General features: G+C 40.3%; 1 long non-coding RNA gene across 1 annotated transcript in view; it reads right to left on the bottom strand.

Annotated features, from left to right (window-relative positions):
• Positions 1 to 3,656: 3,656 nt before the first annotated feature.
• LOC143414997 (uncharacterized) overlaps positions 3,657 to 25,319 on the bottom strand; it is a 43,474-nt gene continuing 21,811 nt past the window's right edge. The window contains exon 3 of the long non-coding RNA XR_013095607.1: positions 3,657 to 3,774. This is a non-coding gene — a long non-coding RNA (uncharacterized LOC143414997). The remainder of the gene's footprint in view (positions 3,775 to 25,319) is intronic.

The following is a 25,319-nucleotide window of genomic DNA, read 5'->3' as shown; positions in this document are numbered from 1 at the left end:
AGGCGAGTTACGGCGTGTTGCAAGTTTTGTGAGGTGCTTTCGTGATATTTAATGGATCGGATTACATTTTTTATTTTTCTCCGATATCCGATCCAGTAATTTAGGTCAGTATCGGACCGATACCGATACGTAATATCGGATCGGTCCATCTCTAGTTCATACTATGTAAAGGGTTTCTCAAATAAATCATATTTAACAGAGGTCAACAGGCAAAATATTAAATTTCATAAACCTAGTGACTATGTGTTAACAAAGGAATTTAGTTTAATATATTTTTGTACAAAGCTAAATTACTCTTATTTCTTTTATCTCCTTTGTATTCTGTGGAATAACATTTCTCAGATGAGAAGTTAGCTTCCAATATTTTACTTTTCTAATATAAGGAATTGCATCTGAATTTGAGTCATCTGTTTCTTAAGCTAACATGAAGTGTCCATTGAAGCAGGAAAGTGCTAAATACAAGGAATAAACAAGTGGTGTGTCTTAGTCAAGTGTTGGGCCACCATGCACCACAACAAAAACGTACCATCCATCCATCCATCCGCTTATCCTTTTCAGGGTCGCGGGGGGCGCTGGAGCCTATCCCAGCTTTCATAGGGCGAAAGGCGGGTTACACCCTGGACAGGTCGCCAGTCTGTCGCAGGGCTAACACATAGGGACAGACAACCATTCACACTCACTCCTAGTGGCAATTTGGATTATCCAATTAACCTATCCCCACAAGCTGCATGTCTTTGGATGGTGGGAGGAAGCCAGAGTATCCGGAGAGAACCCACGCAAACACGGGGAGAACATGCAAACTCCACACAGAAAGACCCCGGCCTGATGGTGGAATTGAACTCAGGACCTTCTTGCTGTGCGGCAACAGTGCTAACCACCGTGCCACCGTGCTGCCCCCACAAAAACGTACCTTTGCATTGATTATCCCAAACTCTAGAATTCTGCCAAATGGCTGCAATAAAATATTCTTAATTTGAGTTTTTAATGTTTGGTAGAGAGCACTCCAGCTGTCATATTGCAACCACAATGGGACAGCCTGAGTCAATCATTCACATCTAAGACAGTGCTTGTGATTTCACTAGAGCCACTGCAGTGCATTTCGGAAGCAACCCAGAACTGTTGTCTGTGTCAGTGATCCAAGTGTCACAGAAATGTTAAGACACCCAGTGAATTTCCACAGTTACATGGCCATCCAAATTTTACCATGTGTGATTTTGGATGGGAACTTGGTAAAATCTGGTGACTTTATAGGATTTATTCACATAATTTTCATGCTCATTAAACATATTTATCCTGTGCCCAATTAGGATAGATGTTTCAACATACATACAGTGCTTTGAAAAAGCAATTGTCCCCTTCTTGATTTCTTACTTTTTGGTATTTTTGTTATACTTACATGTTTCAAATCATCAAGCAAGAATCAAGAAGTCACAAAAATTGAACCTCTCTTTTACAAAGTGATGCAGGGCAAAACCTGATGTGAACCTAGGAATGTCTGGCCAATCAAAATTACTCAGAGAGCACATCAATGACTCATCCAAGAGGTCACAAAAGAACCCAGAACTTCTAAAGATTTGGAAGCCTCAGTTAAGATCTGTTTTTATGATTCAACAATGAGAAAGAGGCTTGGCAAAACTTGCACTGAAGGGAGAGTTCCAAGGTAAAAACCACTGCTGACCAAAAAGAATACGAAGGATCATCCCACATCTGCTGCAAAACATCTTGATGGGGAAAAAGTCTGTGGACTGTTATGTCTAACACACGAACTAACACAGAATTTCATAAAAAGAGCATCATGCCAACAGTCAAATATGGTATGTGTCTCCTGCTTTCATACCTGGATGACTTGCCATGATTAATGGAACTTTAAATTTGCTTCTCTATCAGAAAATCCAGAAAGAAAATGTCCAGCCACCAGTTTGTGGCCTGAAGCTTAGGGACACTGGTTATGCAGCAGTACAATGATACAAAACACACCAGCAAGTCAACCACTGAATTGCTCAAAAAACAAGGTTTTGGCCGAGTCAGAGTCAGGAATGAAATCCAATTTAGTTGGTTTGGCATGATCTTCAAACAGGCCAGACATCTTCAAAAACCCTCTATTTTGGCTGAATCAAAACAATTCTGCGAAAATGAGGTGGGGCAAAATTTCTTCACAACATCATGAAATACTTATGCCAGATCATGCAAATGTTTGGTTGTAGTTCTTGCTGCCAAAGGTGGTACAATCAGATATTTTATTTCCACTCGATAAAGAAAATCATCATTCAAAAATTGCATTTAGTATTTACATGGGTTAGCTTTGTTGTAATTTGTTCTGAAACATGTAAATGTGGCAAACAATCCAAAACTATGGTACATTAAATTTCTGTCTGCTTTTAGATTTGAAAATTTAAGCACTGCTTTCCTTGCTTGTCCTGACAAAATGCCACTGTGTTGTATAGTAACATAAATTGCAGATGTATAAAATGTGCAATTGTGTTTTCTTTCCCTGTCTTATTAGCACAGACTTTGAGAATTGTGATTCTAGGGAAAGAAATGTCAAATACAAGCCCATTTTTGTGATTCTCAAAGCACTGTGGTAGCCAGTGTAAAGGAATCTAAAGAAAGCTTGAAATCTACTGCATTAAATGACTTCTTGTTCTTCAGTGGAAATGACACAAATTATGATACTTATATATAGAAATTTTTTGTGGAAATACAGTAACTGGAATTACCTTTACATACTTGACCTTACTGGTTGAAATATTGGCCTTGCTTAATGTGAGCATATAGTTCACAATTTATTAATTTGAAATATTCAGGCTCAAGAGTAGAAAATAAAAGTACTTTTTCTAAGAATGCAGGTGGATAAACCAAGAGCCTGAGTGGGTGCTTTCCATGTTAACTGCTGCAACAATGCCACACATGTGCAAGGAAGTTCTAATGTGCATATTGTGCAAGTTTCTGTGTGTGCGTGTGTGTGCATGTGTGTGTGTTTGCACATAAGCTTGGAGCCTTCTGGACAGGGCAGAGGGTGAAGGGGAGTGCTAACACACTCTCCTTGTCAGCAGCAAGGGTAATTACTCCTGGCTGAAATTACTCAACATTTGTTTATAAGCTCCCCTGAGCACACTGTAAATAGATTGTCTGCTCAAGTCCAATGCCATTGAAGCCCTGCTGTCCCCAGCAAACACACACACACACGCCCAAACACCTACGCACACACACAAATACACACACACACACACAAATTTTCATATCTTAGTGAGGACATCTATATGACATAATGCTTTCCCTAGCCACTTACCCTAACCCTAACCATCAAAGATGAATGCCTAATCTTAACCCTTAGCCTAACCCTAACCATAACCTAACTGTAACCCTGACACTAAAACCACATTTTGAGCCTCAAAGTGCCTTCAATCTTGTGGGGACAGGTATATTGTCTCAATAAGTGACTGTTGGTCCCCAGAAGTATAATAAACTTCCAATTTTCTGTCCTCACAAAGATGTCTAAACACACACGCGCACACACACACACACACACACACACACACACACACACACACACACACAGAGGCTTTAAATTCATTCAATTCCATCTTTACTTGACTTCACACATGTGAGCATAATGTTTTTATGCACTTTCCTTTTTTTCCATGACTTACTTATGTTGTAGACCTTGCCATAGTTAAATACTGGCATTGATCTCTCCGACACCACGTTTTTCAAGACTTCACTCTCCACGTTCCCTGTCTCTCCAGCTCCTTCTTTTGGCACCAACAATGAGATCTTTTTGGAATGCATATGAAGAGAAGAGAGAGAGAGAGAGAGAGAGAGAGACAAGAGTGAGTGAGAGAGGGTGAGAGAGAAACTAAAACACCCCAAGTCAAGGTCCATCCATGTAGTTATTATATGAGAAGGTTCCTGTCAAAAATGACAGTTTGAAACACTTGACCCACAAAAATGAATTCTCGGCCAGGGCCAAGTGACAGCCCAAAGTAATTCATTCTTTTGAAATGTTGCGGGAGATGGAGAGAGATGTGAGGAGAAGGCGAGTGACATAGAGAGTGATAGAGCAAGACAGAGAGATGGAGAATACGGAGAGAGAATGAGGCAAAAAAAAACAAAGAGAGATAGAGAGCATTGAAAAAAGGGGCACTAAGAGGAAAAAGAGGTGAATTTGAGCAAATCTAAAAGAATCTTAAGGGATGAAACTGTTTAGTTTTACTCTTCTAGGATTACAGTATCTATTAAACAAGTGCTTTCAAACAACTAGTTATTAGTTTACCTAGTGACAACATGATACAATGTATTTGTTTCATTTCATTTCACAAGGGTCAAATACAAATGATGAGCTGCTTTTGTCTGAAATCAAGCACCCATTGTTCAGAACTTACTGTTAACTGTTCGTAGTACTGTAAGCTGCATATCTGAACAAAAAGTTTCGAAAGTGAAAACGTGGGGAGGGGATAAAAGTGAAGATAATCAGAGAAAATGGCAAAAAAAGAAAGCACAAAGGAGGGCTGACATGAAGAGAATTAAGGCCTCCAGTAAGTTTAGTTAACTGAGTCAGTCATTTAACATTACATTATGTACTGTGCACCTCCAGTTTATACAATCAGCATTTTATGGGAGGATTTGCGTTTTTAAACAACAACAAAAACAACTTGCAACACTGTAAACTGACTGCAGTTTTAGTTAGGAATGTTATTGTGCAGTTATGAAAAGCTATTGCTGAGCTCTTTAAAACCCTATGTCTAATTAAGCAGGATTGTTTATTCGATGTTTGGAAACGTGTTGTTTCTAAGAAAGTTGGTAACCGGAAGCCAAGTATGGAGGCGGCATAGGCAACTATAGTGTTTTAATCATAGACAGTATGAAAGATGGATCCAGGTACCAGGATGCTATTCAGTGATATCTGAATTCCTGTTTTGAATACTCACATTGGGAGTATTCACCGGGTGGGTCTGACACTACCTAACAACTTGGCTGAAAACTCATTAGGCAATCAGAAGAATCAGAAGTCAAGCCAGAAAGTTATTTTCCCCAAGACTTCTATAAGATCAGAAGTGTTTTTACAACCACAGACGTCAACATTTTTCAGACCTGGAAGAAACATTTTATACTGTCAGGGCTGTCAGTAGTTGTTTGTTTCCTACCATGCACCAAAACATGAACTTAAAATGTGTCATTTTATCTGTAAAATTTATATTGCACTTTATGCTTGTATGTGTTTATTTATTTTAAAGCAGCACATAGGCATAAAACTCCTAATTAAATTGTATTGCCAAGTACAATGACAATAAAGGCTTTCTGATTCCAATTTGCCGTTTTTCAGCCAAATAAAAAAAAGAAAGAAAGAGTTATGAAAGTAGCACGAAGGAGAGAGGGATAAGATAAACCTATTTAAAATATAAATGCGTCTTATTAATCCACAAGAGCTTCAAGGTGGAAAATTTGACTCTGTTTTCTATAATTGATTAGCTAATGATGATTTTGATTGTATTCTTCTGTAAAAACCTCCTAACACATGTTGGTGTTATTGAAAGCTGCCATCCAGGCTAATTTGTCTTAATTACACTGAGTGTGTTTGCTGCCTACTACCGCCGTCCACTGAGAGAGACAGACACGTTAGATAGAGTGGAGAGTGGGGAGCGCAACATCTGTCTGTTAAAGAGTCGAAACACACACACACACATGCGCGCGCACACTCATTCATAATTGCAGTAACACATGCTCACAAATACACAAATCTGAACACACTCGCATACTCACACCGGCACATACAGTGGAAAACAAACACATACACCTCTCTAATAATAAAACCTTGGTACAGCAACCTCACCACCATCCCTTAGCCCTTACCTCCCATGTCCTGCTAATAGCAGCTACCACAGAGGTGACTGTGTGCAAATAGGGCCGTAGCGCCGATGGCCATCCATCAGAAGGCCCCAGAGCAACATTACACCACTCTAATGGCCCACTCTGGCCTTCCTTATGATATTAATCCACCGCCTCACAGCACTGATTTCATTTGTAAAGTGGTAGGGGGAGAATTTTTTTTTTAGTTTGTTTTGTTTTGTTTTGTTTTTATCCACATTTACATGTACTAACGTACATAGATGCAGATCTCCAATTCAACACATACAAGCATGCTGTCTCTATGATGCATATCTCCATACATAAACATAAAAAAACAAGATCAGCAGATGTCTGCACTCTCGTTGACTTTCTCTTAGTCTTTTTCATGCAGACCCTTAACTGACCATCACCGTGAGCATAATTATATAAAGCAAGGCCAGCATAGTGCATACATCAAAATAACTCGGTAGGTAGTAAAAGAAAATTATTGGAGAGTCTTCGATGCAGTCTGAAAACGTGAAAATCAAGAAAACAACAATTAAATTGCTTGGCATACCTTGGAGACTGCACAAAAACACACATTTACTTTGAAGATCTCAGAGGTGTTTGCTGGTAAGTTTAGACTGATGCAGGCAGTTGCTTGAAGGACACAGTGAAGCACATATTTAACACTTAACATCACTGCAGTTTCACTGTCCTCTGCTGGCTTGACGAACTGTAGCATTTAACATTTAACACGTAGCATAGCATACACATTCTGCAATCACATAACCAGTGGTACTGATTCATAGTCATAGTCAGGTCTTGTCCTTTCAATGACAAGTAGCTATTTTTTACTTGTCAGCTGTCTCACACAAAGCATGAGTTATGGTTCTTACGGTAATTATACAGGGTTTCTGCTACTTTGTGACGTGCGCTAGAAAATGCATGTATAATTCACTAAAAAGAAATTATACTCACTGCCCCTTTATTAGGTATACCTGTTTAGCTGCTTGTTGATATATATATTTAATCAACAGCAACTCAATTCAGCAAGGAGACATGGTCAAGAAAACTTGCTAAAGTTCAAACCGAGCATCAGAATGGGGAACAAAAGGGATTTAAGTGACTCTAAACATGGCATGCTTGTGGGTGCCAGACAGGCTGGTTTGAGTATTTCAAAAGCTGCTGATCTACCAGGGTTTTCCCCGGATAACCGTCTCCAGGATTTATAGAGAATGCTCTGAAAAAGAGAAAACAATCACTTCTCTTGGCACAAAAAATGCCAAGAATGGCCAGACTGAGCTGATAGAAATGCAACTCAAATAGTCATTTGTGAAAACCAAACTATGCAAAAGACCATTTCTGAGTGCAGGTCAACCCTTGAAGCAGATGGGATAGAGCATCAGAGGACCACAGAGATCAGCGACAATTTTGGCTCCACAAAAAAATGGACAATAGATTGGAAAAATGTTGGCAGGTCTTGGATCTTGATTTGGGCTGCAACATTCAGTTGCTACGGTCAGTATTTGGAAACAACATAAAAGTACAGATCCATCCTGGCTTGTAGGTAAGCATTTTGAGTGCTCAGCTAGAGTAGAAAAGCGCTATATAAGATCCAGTCCATTTACCATTTTATCATTGGTGAATTTTTAAATCCCACACAATATGTGGTCATTTCTAATGATAACTTCTAAGGATAACTTCTCCTTTAGTGACACCATGAACTTTACATTTGTGATTTTAGTTGCTGTAGTAGCACGGGCATTAGCACTGTTGCCTCCCAGCAAGAAGGTCCTGCATTTGATTCCACCACCTGGCCGGGGCCTTTCCGTGTGGAGTTTGCATGTTCTCCCGGATACTCTGACTGAAGTTAGTGGGGATAGGTTAATTGGCAATTCTAAATTGACAAATAGGTGTGAATGGCTGTCTGTCTCTCTGTTAGACTGGATGAGCTACAGCCCCCCCCTGTGACCCTGACAAGGATAAGTGGAAGAGAATGAGTTGTTGGTTCTCAAGAACCAATTGAATTGGAACATGAAAACACATGTTATCAAGCCACAGGCTCAAAAATGTGTTTCCGAAAACAAAATATCTCCAAACTTATGAGATCACAATCCCTATTTTAGTGTTAACAGCATGGTAAATACAACCACTCCCATCTATGTCTACGAGTAGTTACTTTGAAGCCCCTATCTCAATGAGTATGAAGCCATTTAATTTCAGTGGTCTTTGGAGCATTAAAAAACAAACAAACATATGCACAGAAGAACTATTGAATTTGGGGGTTTTTTAAAAAGCAAATTTCAAAAAATTTCAAATAAAAAGCCAAAAAAGGTTGGAAAAATAAGTTATACTTTTGTTAAATATATGTCTTAAAACTTTATCAGCTTCATTAATGGCTAAATCTAGTATAAAAACACAAGTCTTTTTCACCTTGATAAGCAAAACTTTCTGATGTAGTGATTCGGGTACTGCACAAAAAGGCAGTAAACTGGTACTTTAAATGAAACAGTATTGCAAATTCGTGATTGGAAACTTGCCAAGAAATCAGGGCCTTAAGGGACTAATATTATCCAGACCCTTGAAGATGCTGCTGATCTCTTTGTCTCTTGGGTTTTTGGTTTTTTTGGTCAGGACTAAAATAAAGTCAAATGGTTGCTTTCAAGGTTAGTGCGAGGTGTTTCTGCATTAAAGTGCAGTAGAATTTCCTGTTTTAAAAGAGGTGTTTAAAAGTGGCTGCTGGGGGAAGTTGTAGTAGACAGAAAATCCAAGCTTGCTCTCTTAGTGCTTCACACATCAGTGCATTCTAAAGCAGCTACTAAGCTCACAGGCACCAAGAACGGTGCGTGTGTGTTTGGTGGTGGTGGGGGGGTTGACCTGGGGAGCAGATGGTGGGCTGAGAGGAAGGTCTGCTGGCTGGACGTCAGAGCCCAAGATGCTCTTTGTTGCTTTTTCCCCCCTTTTAAACAGTCCACCACTGCCACGAACAAGGTATACACACACACACACACACATACACACACACGAGTACCATATGAATGTCAAAAGCTAAAAGTGTCAACCTAAAAGGACACAGAGAAGCGAGCATTCATGTTTTTCTCAAATACCATCGTACATTTTGCACAGGGAACATTTTACGATTGGACCCTGACATGCATGAATCCAGTATTGTCTCTCCTCATGTATCTCTCCCTCATGCAAACACAGATGCACGCACTCAAGCTAACCCTTTCTGAAACCACAGTGCTTTTAAATTCGCAATGACAAACCTTGTTGAATGATGTTCTCTCTTTATTTTTTTTATCAAACATTAAACCCACATCACTACGCCGCACTAGCTATTCTACTCCTGCTCATCCCCATGCCATGCTAAATTATAAAAAAAAAGACAGTCTGTTCAGTGTAAAAATTTCATCGCTTGCTGCGGATGAACAGAGTTGTTGCAGACGAGCGGAGGAGTGGAAATGAGGAGAGCAGAGGACCGGTGATGTCTGGCGCTGAACGTGTCGAGCCAGAGGTCAGCCCAACTCTGGCGAAACCCAGAAACAATAACAGACACACACTTGGAGATACACACACATATGCAGACACATATACACATTGTGTGCTTGTAAATTGTTCTATTCACTTACTGAAAAACACTGGAATTTGAATAACCTCCCAGTCATGAAAACAAACTTTGTGAATACTGAAAGATTTTGATGCCTTTATTAAGGATTGACTATGCTTTGAGTTAATCTGAATAGGCTTGTATGATGTCCATGAAACTTCTAATGTGTTGTGAATACTAATGGCTTAGTGGGCAGTGTGTGTGATAAGTGATGAAACATCTTTGAATGCCTAAGTTGTCCTTGGCTGACTAGTGGGCGCTGTTTCATTATGGATATTCACTGTCCTTTGAAAATTAGCAAAACCTGGCAGGTATCAACAGCCTCAAAAGCTGCATCTTTAAGCACTCCTCTGTGTTCTTAGCAGTCCTTGAACTTAAAAAACCAGGCAGATTGAAGACGCACAAGAGACTGAAGTGATATTGGTGAGCAAAGAAAATTAATATAAAAGTAAAACGCTTAAAATACAAAACTCAGTTGCCAGAGGTAAAATAGCTGTCAGGGATGGCCTTCTAGCCTAAAGACATGCTGGGCTCGTCACGAGAGAGGGAACAAAGACGACACAGGTAGAGAAACACAATATTTCTATAGATATACTCTTATGAAAGGATGAAAGCAGGAATAAAGGCAACAAGAGAAGGAGTTGGCACTTTCCCGTAACATGCCAGATAAAAGACATACTATAACCAAACCAAAGACGGGAGGGTGCATAAAAATAAAGAGATTAGGCAGAAATGGCGAAAGAAATTAAAAGTTAGACTTTACTATTGAAATCGGAGAAACCCTCGGCAGAAAGGCCAGAAGGCCAAACCAAATATTCCTCGACTTCACGTCTAATTCGGAATCGGAATATTAGCCAGCGAGGTTTTAAATGTAAATATGCCATTATGCTGTCATTACAGTGTTCACATCGGCAGGCCCACGGGTCAGCCCAGCCACTGTTAATTTTGCAGGCAAAAGCTTTTTTTCCCCTCCCCACACTCTTGAAATGTTAATAACTTTCTATTAGTTAATGTAGCGTGACTAAAATTCCGATTAGATATAATTCATTTTAATATCTGTGACTGGCCAGCCTGATCATTTCCCGCCACGTTCTCCTGGCCACATTACACGATTCTAAATTAGACTCATTTACATTGGCTGGTTAAATCAAGGCCTTCTCTTGCAATTTAGCTGTCATCAAATCAATTTTGTAATTTTCTTTGCTCTTTGAGGTACGACTGTTTCCGAATTGAATAATATCAGCCATCACATTTAATTAGCCGTTATAGCATGTGTCAGAACAGGAAGGGAATGCAGCAACATCTCAAATGCAATGAGACAGCATCAGCAACACAACTTGAACCCGTTAGATAAGGCGTTGCGTTAGACAAGCGTTATTTTTCCTTCATTCGAGTGTAATCAGAAAACGGCCGTCTAATTAGGAATATCTTATTGTTTTGAAAAAGTGAATTCCATGAAAACTCTAATTTTTTGCACAGTTGAGTAATCTCTCTTATTTCATGATTTGCAGGCAAAAAAAAAGGGAGAGAGACATGAGCAAAACACTGCACAGTTGGTGTTTAGGGATTTCAGTGGAACCACTGTGGGTGAGGCCGGCACAGGAGTGGAGCTCCCATGTGGTTTTGCTCAATGGTGACTGAACCATAAGAACAGAGGGACAGAGGGCTGCCCACCACAGGGACTCTGGGATAGCTCAGCCTTTTCTGGGAGGACTGCTGCCTTGGGTAAGTGGTGGTGTCGCTTCAGATCAGAGAACGTTCAGACTCTTGAGGGGCGACAGAGAAGGGTGGCGCGGTAGCAATCAATAGGCGGAAGCTGGGTGGTGGGGGAGCTGAGGGTCGGCCAAGGTAGCAAGGACTGGGGATATAAGGGGAGATCAGTGGGAATACTAGTAAATGGCTTCGGTGCCCATTGACTGGAGCCAATAGGTGGCTGATAATAGTGGATTCATAGATAAATATTCGGAATGCTGAATAGCTGAACCCAACAATATTAACTCATTCACTGCCATTGACGTCTATAGACGTCAATGGCAGTCAACGTAAGTTGAACTGAAGCCCACCAGCAGTAAAAGTAGACCTGCAAGGAGGTGCAGGGTTTGCGCACGTAAGGGATTGCGCAGTGAGACAAAAATGTGGTGCAAGTCTTGTTGTGTTTCACTGCCAGCCATTTGAAAATGGCTGGCAGTGAATGAGTTAACTGAAGTTTGAATGTCACCGCTATGGATGTAACAATGTTATATTTTCTGTACGCTGTAATAGTTCCCTGAAAAATTCACGGTAACCATAATATCATAATATCACAATAGCTTTAAAAATTTTAAAAGAAACTACAGTCACATTCAACACATTCAAACTTAATTTTATTTATTATTTATTTATATATTTTGACACTCATCATCAAACATTCCCTATTTTGCACGGAGTGAATACATAAGCAAACACAAAAGAATATATAAATTGAATATTACTTAAACTCTCTTAAATTAACTTCCAATAAAAAAGGTTTATCATTGATTGAAATTCATTCAGAAATGTTTAACGAATGAGCTGTCACAACTTTCAAGTACAAAGTTGTTATGAAGTCTGTCACATCCCCCCCCCTTTTTTTTCTATTTTTCTTTTTTCTCCCTTATTTATTTATCCTTCTTATTTCATTGTACTGTATATTGTTACTCTTATTCGCCTTGTATGTCTATTGTACAAACTGAACTGGAATGATTGACTGTTCACTTTATAATTTCAATAAAGTTTGAAAAAAAAAAAACCTCTTCTGCCATATTTTGCGGAAAGATTATCCACACCCACCGCCGCGCTATGAATTGTGGGATATATGGGACCACGAAGCGTGCACCGGACCACGCTTGATATTTGGGGAAATCGACAGCGCATTTGGAGTATGCATTTGAAGCACACTTCGAATTTGGACAGCCATCGTCGCGTGGCGGTGACGTAACCGCACTTGAAATGCGTACTTCAAGCGTGCAGACCCTGAATTGGGACACAGCCAATGAGAGGTGTGGAAACAGGAGGGAACACAGCTGGAACTAATACAGACTAACAGGACACGGGAAGCAAAACTGAACACAGGACAAGAGACTGTCAAAATAAAACAGGAAGTACGATAACACAGAGACTAAAGCTGTGTCCCAAAACGTAGGCCATCCTTCGGAGGACCCGGCCTTCGCGGTCTACGTGGGCTGGGTCCTTCAAAGACCGAGAAGGCCGGAAGTGCAAGGCTGTGAAATGGGACAGTCTAGCCCTCAGATTTGCGTCACTGCTGTCTCGGTGGAGTTTAATAAACTCAGCCGTCTGCCCCTTGCTCTCTAAGATATAACTGGACACTGGCGTAAATTCTCGACCATCTCACGCTTCTGTTTAACCAGTTTTCTGTTTGACGTTTATTCAGCTGTGTGAAAAAGGAAGAGGAACCCACCCGATGGATTAATAAAGTTTTATTTAATCGAATCTAATCTAATCTAATAACTTTGATCTCAGCCAAACCTATTTACTCCGGAACAAATAAAACACAGAAAAAAGACAAATAATTACATTTTTAAGTTATCCAAGTGACTTAATTATCATGTTTAACCTGAGTAGTGAAAGACAGCGGGGGTCTGAAAACGAGTCTGCTGCTCTCGCCGGCTCAAGTGACCACAGAACCCCACAGCTAGCTATTGAGCAGTTGGGTAACAGACGTCTCCGAAAACGTCGGAGCACTTTTGCAAATATGCGATGTCTTGATAAACCAAGCAGATATTTGAAGTTTACACGACTACTTTCTCGATTGAAAATATGTTAAAAGTTTTTTTTTTTGTGACCCAGAAAGATTAATAAGAGTAATATTAAAACTTAGTAGCGGCCACCATTGTTGGAAGCTGGAATTGGCTGGGCCGCGCTATGAATTCTGGGATATGGTGGGTCACGAAGGACACACCCGACCCATCCTTCAAATTCGGGGAAATGAAGGACGCATTTGTCGGCCGCATTTGAAGGAGTCGAAGAATTGGGACAGCCTTCATCGCCTGGCTGTGACGTAATCGGCCTTCAAATACGGCTTCCGAAGAATGCAGCCGACGTTTTGGGACACAGCTTAAGACTAAGACAGTGCTGACAAAACATGGAATGTGGAACACAGGGGAGGTATGGAAATAGAACCTAATGACCAGATGACAAAACATGAGAACAACATCCTGCTGTTTTTTGGATCATGAGCAACAGGAGCACAACAGTCCAAAACAAAGAACTAGCAGTTCAGAAGGCTGGCGGGTGGCCAGCGGCGCAGACGGTGGAGCTCTGTAGGACGGCCACGTGGCCGGTGGCACAGGCAGCGGCACTTGGGAGGCTGACCAGGAGGCTGCTGAGCACAGATCTTTGCCTCAGACAGATAATATATATTTATATTATACAGGACCTCATATGGGTAACTGCATTTGATACATCATTATGTTTACATATCCACTTGTATGTAGCCCACATGTATTATCACAGAAGGGCTGCTGTGTACCGAATGGCCATCAGATGTCAGCACTTCCAAATGAGCTGTTAAACAGGGCTTCATGTGGCTGGAAAGATTCAACTCATTCACGGAGCTTCATCACACCATAATTTGCTGGAACCAATAATGACTAACAGAACAACAAGGAAGCAAAACTGAACACAATGAACACAGGACGAGAGACTGTCAACATAAAACAGGTGGTACAATAACACAAAGACTAAGACACACAGGCTTGAAACTCAGATTGGGTGGGGAGGAGAAACAAACATGGAAACAAGACTGGATGGGGAGACTGAAAGGTAACGTGAAAACAACAGTTAAGCAAACATGAAGACAAGGCTGAGAAAGCATGCAACATGGAACCCACAAAACAAAACCTAAAGACCAGAAACTACAAATATAACACAAAGCAGGAAAAACAACTAAAAGAACCAGAACCAGGGATATACATTAAATCTTAGAATATTAAATAAACCAGAATCCAAAGAGTCCAAATACAAAAACACTGGGTCACAGACCCAGTGCCATGACAGGTTCATACAGGACTTTTCAAAGCACTCAAAACTTATCCACTTCTATATCGACAAAAGACAGTTTAGAAATGCTCCTTTCCACCTGCGCTCAGTTAGGTATCAAATAAAAATAAAAATAAAAAAACCCATAAAGAAATGTGTTGTAATGTTATGTGACAGTGACCACTGTTGAGGTAGCTGTCACAAGTAGTAAGCTCAGTTTACTTTGATCATTTCTCCACATAAGCATATTTCTCAACTTGTATTTTGAAATGTAATTAGGTGAAAAGAAAGCTAAATGAATAAATACATCAAATGACATAACTTTTCTTTACTTTAAGGACCTTTAAAGGAATTAAGAATGTCAATAACTGGTATTAAATATAGCTTTATTTGCCTTTGTTGTCACGATGTGGGTGCTTTAAAGCACTGGCCTTATTTCATCTGTTGTTCCAGTTATTTTGGTTGTCTGCAAGCTTTTTGAATGGTGTGCACCTCAGCTCAATGAAGCACTTGAAGGATTTTTCTAAATCTGCCTTCACTGAGATACATATCAAAGCCACAAATGTCAAAGAAGATAGCACCATTGCAGCAGTGGTAATCCACTGGCTGTTGTAGTCTTATGCAAGTGTGTCTGTGGGTTTGAGCTCTATGAATTTTCACATCTCTTAAAGAACGAGGTCATTATAGAAACAGGTGTAATAATAGAAAATTGGGTGTGCGGTATATTTGTGGTGGTAAATGAGGGTAGGGGGATATTAAGCATGTATATATAAGAAAAATAAATGAAGATCCACCCCTCGTTTTTGAGCTTATAAAATGAACAAACCACTCTTTTAACCATTAACATAGACAGCTGATAGAGCTAAACTCTCAATTCCTTCATCTTTTTTGTGATCTCTTCCCTCCCTTTCTTTCTCTTTCCGTCAGCATTGCATAGAAAGCAGCTGATGTTTTAATCATGGCCGCAGGGCTCATTGTGATGTGCAGCCACCTCTGGGGTCTCTAATTGTCTCAGGCCAGGCTGGCTCTGCTGATCACCCTGCGTCTGGAATGGCTAATGACTCACAGTGAGGTAGAGAGACAGAGATGCTTCACATGCAGAGCTCTATCTGTTCGGTGTGTGTGTGTGTGTGTACATGAGCACAATCATTCACCATGTGCCATTGCGTGTAAGCGCATGATGGATCATAGAATTAACTGCACATACAGCTTGATTAGGCCAACACATTTCCAGCCCTTGGTTTTCCCCCACCAAAGTCCCTGCTGCTCCTTCTCACCAGAGCATCTACATAGGTGACACTTGAAGATGGTTTTATGATGTTTTGTACTGTAAATGTGTGTTCCATAAAAACATAAAAATCCCTGTAACTGAGATCAGAGCACATTTTACTGATGCCCAGATCGTCGTAATTCACAGTCATGTGCCTGGCAGCTAACGTTTGAATGAAAGACACCATGGGTCCATATAGCTGTGACACATCTCACCAAAGCAACGAGGTAAGATTCAAATATGGCTTTTTATAGTGAATATGTTTGGAATATGTGCAATGCGAGCCACAGGTTAAATGTTTAAGACATGCTTTAGATATCATACACGATTAGGAAATGTTGCTTTATGAATGATACATTTCCTCCTTCATGAAATCCACAACTTAATCTCCCTCTAAGCTCCAAGCAGCACCCTGGGTCTGTGCGGCTGGCCTGTGGATGATGTGGTCTTAGGGTAAAGGGGTCTATTGCTTATGTTGCTGATTATACACCTGTGGATAAGGCTTTCAGGTGCTGTGGACAGAGAGCCCTAAGCCTGCAGTGGCCCACGCTTACAGAATACAGATCTACATCCCCTCCAGGTTCCTTTCAAACTTTCCTGATCATTTGTCCTTTATTCGCCAGCTGGTCTTTGCTGTAATTCAGCAGCTCTAGTAGCTCATTTTGTGAGTCCAAGCCACAGTTTAAACTGTGTATCTAACAAACGTACAGCTAACCTGGAGAAAGTGAACTGCTCTAGTTTAACATGCGTATCCTTCAAACTGATCTGCACTGTGAACAATTATTTAAGTGGAAAAACTTTTATATACAAAAGTCAAGCTTTTCCTTAAAGACGACTTTCATTCCTTTTGACATTTTTTATAATGTTCGAACATTATTATACTCCTCTGGAGCGGCATTCCAACATTCCCGACAACAATTCATAATGCTGCTAAAGTGTTGGACCCTGAACATTAATAAGCAACAGCGACTCAAGTGTTGCGTATGCTTAATAACAGAGCGTGTCTGCTGCTCCCCTTTCCTCCATTCACCGCCCTTATTAGCATACAATCTGAATGCTGAGAGCGCCAACAATGGTGAGGTCAGTGCCGCTGGATGGGGTCAATTCTGTGGACGGCTGGGCAACATGCTCTGCATGTGTCTTTGCATACTGTAGGAAATCTATTGCGGTGGGAAGTTAAGTGGCGATGAATGCCAATAGTAGACCTTCCGGTCTGCCTTCTCGAAAATACAAAGCATGGCCTCGCCAGTGATGTTCTGCTCCACTTTGCCTTTTGAAGAGGCAATCCAAGACTTTAACCCCCAGAATATTATCTCTCTCCCTTCTATGAGCAGAATGGGCAGCACTCATCACTGAAAAAAAAATACAATTTTGTGCTGTCGGTCTGGTCCACCCTGTGATAATCCGAATCCACTTTTAGAGTACTGATAAGACAACCTATTAAATGTAATTATAAAATGGGTTGTACAAATTGTTAGTGCTGCTGCTATCTTCAGAATGTCTTAGTGTCTTGAAATAGCCCTGGTGATTTAAATCATTTTAGCATTTCCTTGCAATTAGCTTTCACATAATAATACTGGAGCTAATTTCTGCACCACGTTTGACATTATAAATGTAATTGGCTCCCATTCACATCCCCACTGTGACACATCTATCAAGCTTCGTGGGCGACATTTATGTGTGTTTGTGTGTGTGTGTGTGCTCACTCTTGCGTGTGAGCTGCTTTGCATCTCATAAACAGTCACCTTTTTTTTTTTACTTTTCACCCAAATCTATCAGCCCACATAGTTATAACGACTTGCCATTGATTGCGCTCCCTCTTTCAATTTAACGCTCTCAATAAAAATAGGAATCTACAATGCATTCTAATTACACTTCTTAGGTGACCTGTGTAACGACTGTTTCCCAATGAAAGCTCATTAATTGGCCCGTCATAGTTCAGTTGGAGGCTATTGTGGCACTGTCCTTTTCATAGGCGTGCCGGCATGACCAGCATCACTGAATGCTCATATATAAGAGCTCCAATAACAGTTAAAATGCTATTAAAGTGGATGAGGCACAGCTATGCTGCTGCTCCCACTAATTTGAGGCACTGACTAGAGGGCTGTGTGGACTACTCTCTGGGGAAAACTATTCCCAACTGGCTCCAGCATATGTTGTGACTGTGCTCACACATACTGTATTCACACCAGTGCTTGGCTATGTACACACACACACACACACACACACACACACATACCTACACACACGCACACACACACAAACCAGCCTTTTGATTGTGGCTGGAGTGTAAACTGTAGCTGATAATGTTATGGTCATAAAAATCTCTCTTTTAAGCAAACATCCCCATGCATGTAAGCTTAATATTATAATTTCTAAACAGTCAACAGCAGATTAATAAATTATATTACTAAAGGACAAATTAAAGAGATGTATAGAGTAAGAGTGTATTCATATCTGGCTCCCTTTGTCATGTCTTTCTTCGTGGCCATGGATGGTTCAGGGACAGCAAAATTACTGGCTTCCCCTGAGTAAATAACTGATTTAACTGCACCAGAATAAATATTTCGTATTTAATATTCTAAAGAATGGAATAATCAAATAATGCAGGAAAATTTGAATACAAGGCAAGGTAAGCCTTTGATACAAGGCAGAGCTCTCTGAAAGGCAGTGGCTCTTGATGGATTATTTGGTAATTTCAGGCTAGTTTGTTGATAGAAGCTAGCCTTGCAGTGATAACAAAGCAACACTTTTGCCATATGAAAGTTGTTCTGTATGAGGGCAATCTGTGACCAAGTTTTCTAATGAAATGGGTAAGAGAATAGAAGGTTATTTCTCTTGGATAGATCCCTGTTTTCAAGTAGCTCCGTTTAAAAAGGCTGTCTTTTATTTGTAATTTGAAAGGAGCTCAAATGAGTGGACGACATCCAATCCATTTGAACCAAAGCGCATGAATAATGCACTCCACGCAGAATGACGAGGAAAAGGAATTGTGAGGAAAAAACATGCATGAGTGAAGAAAAGAGAACTGATAATAAACATTAAAACCCTACCTTAGTTACACTCATTTTTCTCTGGAGGAAAACATACAGAACAAACTAATTATTTTTAATGTGTATATGCTTGGTCTCATTTTACCATTGGCTTTTAATAACACAGATTGAATGGACTGGTATTTAGAAAAGGGCTACCCCATACGTACGTATTACCATTACTGACCAAATTAACCTTGAGTACATCTTAATTACATTTAGTTCCGTTTGGTTGGTCATGCATTTCACACATCTCAGGATGTTACGGATGAACGTAGGGATCATTTTTCTTACAACAAAGTTTATTTTCCACTCCAAGCTAACATTATATAAATATGTCCTTAAACACAAGGGTTGTTATGTTATTTTGTATAATGTGTATAACTGCTAAGTAGCGTGTGTGTGTATCAAATATACAATTACACACCATCCTGCACTCATGAACACACACTAAATTGGCCATAAAGTATTAATCCATCAACGATAACATGAAAATCAACAACAATAGTTTGCTCTCAAACTAGTGTATTCATAACTATTATATTATAACCTGCTTTCAACCAGGTTATGTGTTCAGCATAAGTTACCATGGTGATTTAGCCAGGTAACAAGAGAACCACTGTAGTGACACAGAAAGCTCTGACTTTTAAGTTTCACATAGCTCACTAAGCCATTAATATCCCTTCGCAATACACCCCTCAGTACTATGAAGCAGGATTTAGACTTATCCAGTTAGCTTCGGCGCTAATCCTGGGTTTTCACAAATATGAAGGTTGTTCAGTTTGTACTAGAGAACATTACCATGGCAACTTATGCTGCAAACCTTACCTGCTCTGGAGCAGGTTAAAACACCTCTTTCGAGTCAATAGTTCTTCTATCCAGTCTTTAAGTGATGACATATTGACCCTGCTTCCGGGTCCAGACTACTCTGTATTTATTAAGACTATTGTGTTTTTATAATGTTTTAATGTTTTGTATCTTGTTCTATTTAATCTGAACAAGCCCCTTTAAAAAGTCAGTGATCACTGTCAGCCTCTCTCACTTTTTAAAACCTTACGATGTAACTACAGCCCAGCCCATGCAGCACTGACCTCTTATTGTGGATGGATTATCTCAGTTGTTCTCCCGACTAAAGTTTGGTCCATTTACAGGATCCTGCCATGCGATTACATTTGTCCCTAACCATCGGGAACCCTCGCGTTAACTTTCATCGAGTGGAAAAAAGTTTGCGTTCGTCCTCCACCTTCACTGTGTTTATATTATGCATAGATGCGTAGCTAGCCACCACATAGCACATCATTATATACCAGCTAGCCCAACTTCAGTAAACCTACAAAAGTCACTGCTGTTTAGTTTCCTGTCTTCATTTATGTCGGAAGTGATAGCAGAGCTGTGCATTTTAATTTTTCAGAAATCCCTCAGTCAGAATATGGTATATCATGTTTAGGTGGAAACTAGCGAGCTAATTCCCTGCTAACTTCTAACTCTGTGAAATTTCATAAATTCTGTTTTCATGGATGCCTGGATGTTAAACTTAATTGTTATACCTGGTAGAGCAGCAACGCTGATCATTTATTAAAGATGAAAGAATTTAGACAGTTTTAACTCTCAGTGATGTCTCAGTGTTCGTTTGACTTTGGGACCTGAAGTTTAGACCCGGAAATGGATAATGATGTCAGACTTAAAGACCGGATAGCGTCACCATTGCGGGAAGTTGCCTCAGACCTCTGTCACACACACACACACACACACACACACACACACACACACACACACACACACACACACTCTCTGAGCTGACGTATTGAGTTGAAAGCCAAATTTGTGCAACTGTTTAGCCTGATTTACAGTTTTCGAGTAAGTGAAGCCAGAAAACAAAGATATCCTGGATATGCTAAACTTGCTTTATAGTACAGGGCCTGAAGTATTTTGGATTTTGCTGCTTTTCAAGTGTGTGAATTTTTTTTGTTTGTTGGTTCCTGTGACTTTATGATTCCTCTGCTTTCAAATCATTACCCTCTTAAATATTTAATGTGTTCTAATTTATTTTTATTGTGGTTACAAGCTACAACCAGCCTCCAAGTCCCTAATATCTCATGGAAACCTGAAACTATGAACAAAAATCCAGTATTAGCGCTCTAAGCACAGCAGGGAACCTTAACCATGTAAAACTTCAGATACTTTATGATTGACACACTGTCAAAAATTTACATCTCGAGTAGAAACTAAGAGGAGATATTTTAGATAGATCAACAATACAAAAAACGTATAGAATAATGAAAGTCTTAACCTTTCAAACTACTGCGAGGGTACGATAAGTTATGTAAACCCTGTTCTTCTAAAGATTATTCAACAAAACAGGAACATGCAGTAGTGGTTTGATACAGACACATCAATTTCAGCCTGACACTATCGCCTCTTTTGATTAAAATTCACTCCATGACTAGCTCTCAACTGCCACTCACCCAGTCATCTGTCAGTGTGATTCAGTACTATACAATATTATTCAAAAGCATACTTGAATTCTAATGAGAATCCCATTGACAACTTATTGCTAGCCCTGCTGATGAACATCGATTGAAAAAGGGGTCCAGTTTGGAGTGGAGCCCCCTCGGTCTAACCGGAGCTCAAACAGCAGCATGGTGGTGGTGGGGGGGTGGATTTTGACTGAGGGCAAAAAGAATAGCCGTTGGTTGGATAAGAGTGCACCTCAAAGTGAGAGAGCAGGTCTGGATGAGATCTGTCCACTTGGGAACATTTACAAATTCAGCCATGCATATTAGCCTCTATTGCTTTTATTTGCTTTTATATTCTGTACATTTATTGGTCTGTATGTATTTGCTTACAGCTTGTTTATTTGTTTGCCAGAACACGGCACGCTCTTATACTTACGGTCCATCCAAGTCCAAGGCTGCCATGCAATAACGAAGACAGCACTTTCAATAACCTTGACAGACAGATTAAAAAGAGGATTCAATAGCTGCTCTTCCCTATGAGCACTCCATCACCTAGGCCGCTATCCTTCAACGCCCCTCCTCTCTCCCTTTATCGTCAGCCCCTGTCAATCACTCGGCGGCTTGGCAAAATGGCCTCTGCTGCTCCTGAGGAGCTCTGCTGTGTTCTCGCTTATCCTTTGGTTGTGGGTTAGAGAGGTGCAGCAATGGCAGGAAAAGCCTTATCACTGAACTGAAGTGTTGGCTGTGTGTTGCTCACAAGGATATCACCCCAACATACCACACACGGGGCGTTTGATGGCATTTCTCTGAAAGGGTCTTCTCACACAATCACACTTGTGCACATCATTTTCTTCTCACGCATCCGCTCATGTCTGTCTTAGCACACTGTCTTTCCCTCACGTGGGTGGCCTTGTCAATCCCCATTACTACCCGCATTTCTATGGTTTCTAAAACAACTGCAGCATCCTCCCATCCAGCATCCCTTTCAGCTGCACAGCTCTGGAGCTCGCAGGCTTAACTTACCCCCTCTCTGAATTTTCACCACGACTTCACTCGCAGCCTTTGAAAGTTCAGAGTCTGGCTTGGAGGCACAGAGAGGAAAATCAAACTGCTCAAGGCAGGCTCGGATCACAGGTGAAACCCTCAGAAAGGAAAAAAAATCTTGATGTGAATTCAGGAGACATGTTGCCGGAAGACGGGGCACACGAGTCTTTCTCAATGCCAGACATCATCTTTGAGGTTCACTTACTTATTTGCTATTCCCTGCCATTATCATTTCTATGAGTGCTGCATCATATTGTCTAGCTTTTGGGTTAGTTAAGGTGGAGGACTAAAAGTATGAGCGGTAATAATGTTTATGAATTAAGCCTAACAGGGATATGATGAGGAGGAAAAGTTTTCCAGAGGTTATTTCCAGTACACAGTCTATATAAACAAAAGTATAGGTGATATATCAGCTAATTAATGGTTCCAACTGCTTCCTAATTGCTGTGCCCCCTGACCCACTGTTACCTCCTAGGGGTTGGTCTCTGACCCAAGGGCATTGGAGACGCCTGTGCTCATGCAGGCACGTGCACGTGTGCACACGCACGCACAGTGAGCTACCTCTGTGATCCCTGAATGTCAGGCTAAGGGCACCCAGAGGCCAGCAGTCATCTCAGCCTAGCATGCTAGGAGTTGATAAAGAGCATGAAAACACACAGTGGGCAGTTTAGCCACTATAATCTTGGGGATTACAGGTCAAAACGATTCCAGACACAAGAAAGGAAAAAAATAAACAGTGCATACTCTTTACTGTAGAGAATGATTATCACATGTGCTGCCACAAACAGAATTCCTATCAACAATTATTACACATCCAGCCTACAATTCAAGGTCATGTTAGACGTGTGAATAGGGCCAACAAAGTTACACTAGTTTAATGTTAGATTAACAGTGTATTAGTATAATGTGTAAATAGACATGTAAGCATGCATAGCTTAAATGTCTTAAAGTTTTGCTTTAGTAATTAAATTAAACTCACCCAGCTTTTCACTTGGCTCTTTTTAAATCTAACTTTCTACTTTCAATGATAACAGCTGCCTTTCTCTGTTCTAAATTCACTTTGTTTACTGTGGACAAAAACATGTAAAGCACACAATTCTGTGGATCACATTAAATGTGTCTATTAGAGTCCTTAGAAACTCCATCGAGTACATATATACTGTTTGTATGCAAACCCCTTTAATTATTAAATATAGCATCTCTATTTAAATAAGTGACTTACTTGCAGAAATATAGATGTCTGTGTCTATTTTCAGCCCCATTAGAGATCCACTGACTGATTCTATTCTGCTGTTTATTAGAGCACTCATGGGATTCAGTGCATTAAACCATCTCTTCAAAACTTAATCTATCGCTTAATTAAAGTTGTCCAATATGAAAACAGAGACAGCCTACTACGCATTAACTTCCACCCTCCATTGTCCCTCAATCTATGCTGCAGACACTTGTGAACTGGCTAATGAAGATGTGTTAAGATAGAGATTCAGGTCTATTTGCATGAGATTACAGAACATTGCTTGAACGCCAAAACTGTCAGCATCCATGCATCCACGCATCCCGCATCCGCTCCTCTCGTCGGAGAATTACGAATAACCCTCCTCACTTCCAATCCCCCCCTCCCCCTGCACTAAAGTCATTGCTCTGCCTCTGCAGTTTTGTTGCAAATGGCTGTAGTCCATTCAAACGTGTGAAATTGTAATCATAGCTGTCTCTGGATGGGTGTAATTAATGTGCTCTATCAGAGAGATTTTGATGGCCAGTCTGGAGTATGTGGGGAGCAAAGCCAGCGAAGGACGTCGGCTAAATGATGTGCTATTATATGGAGTGTTTGGTCATTTGTAATAGCATGCAGCGTGGAATGCACGATGAGCAATGAGGAATGTCCTCCTGGCGCTATCATCATTGTGTTCATTAATTGCATTGTTGATGGCTAGCTGGTAACACAGCAGGTTGAATGTGATGAGTGTTTATTCGACAGAAATAGCCCACATTCTGGTAAATATGGGTTTGCTAGGAATTGAAACTCATACTTGTTAAAGAATGCCTGTTGGGAAATTTACCTGGCATGTTTTCTAACAACTTTACAGTTTAGTCTTAACAGTTTCATTCCTCAACATCTCCCCGGGTGCCTGTACTTCCTGCAGATTGATAGGTTTTACAACCCAGTCATTAGCTGAACAGATATTAGAGGATGTTGTGCTTAACTGATGGTGTCTGTAAACAAGAGGCCAATTCCGAGATAAGAAACAGCAGCAGGAGAAATAGAAGAAGACTGATACTACTGCATGAGTGTATCCCATCCTTCTGTGTGACACGCCAGTCTCAGGTTGTAGATTTATTCTCTCCCAGGGTGCCCAATGTGAGAGAATAAATCTGTTTGCTTTTTTTGTTGTGATCATGTAATTTTCTTTCTTTTTTTTGTACTGGGTAGAACTGGGTAGGTTTCTATTTTGCTGAAATCCACTAATGAGCCAAAACATTATGACCAGTTCGACCTTATACCCTGCCCTGCTGTTCATCCTCCGTGTGCCACATGGATTCTATAGGACCTCTGAAGCTGCCCTGTGTTATCAGGCACAAACTTGACTACAAGACATGACTATACCCATATTACCAAGTAAAGGCCTTTACAGACCATTGGAAATCCATGTAAATATCCTTTTCATTAAAAATATTTTTTGGACTCTATTCATAATGCAGCCATTCACACCAACCGCTAATTTCACTGGATGAATTTGCAACATTTTATTTTTTCGAACATCAATTTTCCCCATTTTTTTGATACAAATAAATAAATCTGACCAATCAGGCTACTGCATTTGGCCACAAGTGCACTGTAGCTTAAAACGTGAACTGGTACTGAATATAGAAATGATAACTTAATAACATGATATGGCTTCAAAAATTTTCCTGCTGCTGCCTTTTCTTGTGAATTGGATGAAACCGATCTCTGTTTCTTGCTTATCACGTTTAGAAACATTAGGATTAGCTCATCATCACTTGATGTTGACTTAATTTTTTTTCACAGTGTGTCTATATGTTACATGATAAGTTCACCGATA

This window comes from Maylandia zebra, linkage group LG23, assembly GCF_041146795.1.
Source record: "Maylandia zebra isolate NMK-2024a linkage group LG23, Mzebra_GT3a, whole genome shotgun sequence".
Lineage (NCBI taxonomy): Eukaryota > Metazoa > Chordata > Actinopteri > Cichliformes > Cichlidae > Maylandia > Maylandia zebra.
The sequence above is the reverse complement of the archived record's forward strand: the minus strand, read 5'-3'. Positions and strand labels throughout refer to the sequence as shown.